Genomic DNA, 2,830 nt, shown 5'->3' with positions numbered 1-2,830 from the left:
GTGAAAAAAGATCTCGCCAACCTGTTTCTCTGATAAAATTCTGATATCCAAAAATGCATAGGGTACTGATCCAAATACTTAGGAAAACCTTAAGTAGTCATTCTTTCAATTGAAAAAAAATGTGAAAAAAGGTAAACATGAAACACTTAAAGGAGAAAAAACAAGCAATTAATAACAACATAGAAATGCTCCAAGGCATTAATAAATAGAAGAAATGCAAGGTTAAATAACTCTGAGGTTCCACTTCATACATATCAGTCTGGCAAAGATGTCAAAAAGAGAAAAATTAAATTTTTCAGGAAGCATGCAGGATAGGCACACTAAAGAGGTGTTTTTTTTTTTTTTTTTTTTTTTTTTTTTTTTTTTTTTTTTGGTTGTTGTGTTTTTGTGAAGCTTTAAACTGATTCAGCCATTCTGGAAAGTAATTTGGAACTAAACCCCCAAATCCACTAAATTGTGCACTAAACTTAACCTAACAATACCATTTTTAGAAATACCACTTTTATATGGAGTATTCACGGAAAACTAGCACCTCCAGTAAGAGGGCATGCCAAGCTCTTTTTAGGGCTATTCATCCACCTTTAGTGTACACTTTTCATCTAATTATTGAGGATTTGTCTAATTCATGTTGACCTCAAAATCTTTCTGTGTATTAGGGGGATATCCATACAAAGCACATGTCACTCCTTTCACTGGAAAGGTCAGATGAGAACAATTTGTTCCAGTGGCCATGAAGTCACATCGGAGTGCTTAGGTTATGCAGACATCAAAAAAGTCAAGGTCATCTACTGAATCCCAGGCCATTGCCAGTTGTTCTGACTGCTGTCTTGCCACTTGGACTTCAATAATTCTTTGATATCTCTGGAAAATAGAGTGAGGCTAATGATTTTGTCCAACTCTGCCTCACTTAAATTTCATTCAGGTGCAAGTCAAAAATCATGTTATGACATGATTGATCCTCTTCAAAAATGAATGGTGAGGCAGGGAGAGAGGGGGCGAGCGTCGTGAATGCTCACCCCCCAGCCCTGCCACCCAGCCCTTCACCTCGCCTCCTCGGCCCGGACTGAGACTCCCTGGAGTTCAACCACCACCTCTCCCCTGATGAGTACTCCCAGGAGGGAGTCGCGCTCAGAGCGCCATGTTGGTTCTTGCTTGGCCTCTCCAGACTGCCTGGCTGTCACTGGAGGGGGCCGAAAGGGACCCGGGCCCTTGCCGGAGGTGTTTTCGAAGTTCCGGAGCCTGGGGAACCTTAACTCTCCTGAGCAGATAGCAAGCTATGCTACTAGAACTTCCCAGGTCCTTATAAAGGAGGTTTATATGTGTACCATGGACGTTAATAATGAGGATCCAGATAAGTGCAGAAGCACGGGAAGCCTATTCTAAGTGAAGCACTTGTCCAAAATTAACAGAGACTGTTCCAGAAGATCCAAGACCTTGAAAGTTTAGGCAGACACCAGAGACAAGCCCTGAAAAATCCCTCTGGATTTGTGAAAAAATTCCAGAAGACTGGAATAGGACTTCCATTTCCACAGAGAATTGTCCAATTACCAGAGATTGCATGGGACCAATATACTAAAAGCCTCGGGAACTTTGAGAGGGAATTTAAAAACCGTAAACACAACACGAGGAGGGTGAAGTTGGTTTTTGATAAAGTAGGTTTACCTGCCAGACCAAAAAGCCCTTTAGATCCAAAAAAGGTTGGGGAGACATTTTCATATTCTGCGTTGCCTTTAAGTGATGATAAAGAAGGTTCAAACAGCCATCCCCAGATGATAAGAGGAAGCCTCTGGGATGAGACCAAACAGGAAACGTTTAATCAGCTCCGGACTGTGGAGGAACAGGAAAAAGCTAGAGCAGCTCCTCCTGAATTACCATCCAGAGGAGGTGGAGTCTTGGCGCTGGCAGAAGATAGCCTACGAATTGGGCAATCTGACAGCCAAGCACGTGGCTAGCCAGGTGCTGAAGTATTTTATCAAGCTAACTAAAGCCCGCATTCCAGTTCCAAGCAGGGCACCCAACTTGTACACGTACTCCAAAAAGTCTTCGAGAAGCCAACGACAGCACCTCTTCAACCCTTCCACTTTTATGCTTCCCAAGAACCTCCAGTGTACATGGATGAGGGTGAAGATGGGGCCAGTTTCCACAGCCACACAGACCCTGCAGGAGAGGAAGCCTCCTACAAAGAAAACATTCCTGTCACACACAGAGAGTTCCTTTTGTACAAGGAGCTACTGGACCTCAAGAAGCTCTAGAAGCAGAAGTTATAGCAGATGCAGGTGCGATAACTGCGCCATGGAGCCCATTCAGGGCATTCTGTGGCACAGTCAAGATTGCCCCCAATAAGTGTCCCTGGACTTCTCTGACTCTTGCTCTGACTGCTTCCACAAGACCGAGCTCCACAAGGAGGACCACCAGCTGGAGCTTGTCTACCAAGCAAAGACTATCTTAGACAGAGACTACTGCGTGTTGCAGGGTGCCAGCTACAGCTACCTGGACCCCAACTAGTTCCGGGACAACAGTTGACATGGGGGACCCCCTGGGCCATGCGCCCCTTCCACACCCAGCCACAGACACTCCTGCCATGACCGCCCCCTAGAGGTCCTCGCACCTTCTGGCCATGGGGAAGCAGGTGGTCATCTCTGATCCCGGCCCCCTTGAGGGGAGCTGGAGCGCTTTCCGGGCTTCACCCCGCACAGAAGCAATCCCAGAAGAGCCACCCCCCCAACTCAGGGGCAGCGTTGGCAACGACCCTCCTGAACAAGCTCTCACTGTTTAAATGTGATCCAATTGTCCCTCAGATCTATTTTTTATGTCCTGTTTTCTGAGCTGA

General features: G+C 45.9%; 1 pseudogene; it reads left to right on the top strand.

Annotated features, from left to right (window-relative positions):
- The first annotated feature begins 1,008 nt into the window (after positions 1–1,008).
- Positions 1,009–2,505, top strand: LOC123246532 (annotated as a pseudogene).
- Positions 2,506–2,830: the final 325 nt, after the last annotated feature.

The sequence above is a fragment of the Gracilinanus agilis genome, chromosome 4, assembly GCF_016433145.1.
Source record: "Gracilinanus agilis isolate LMUSP501 chromosome 4, AgileGrace, whole genome shotgun sequence".
Taxonomy (NCBI): Eukaryota; Metazoa; Chordata; class Mammalia; order Didelphimorphia; family Didelphidae; genus Gracilinanus; species Gracilinanus agilis.
Note: the sequence above shows the minus strand (reverse complement) of the source record. Positions and strands in the feature narration are given on the sequence as shown.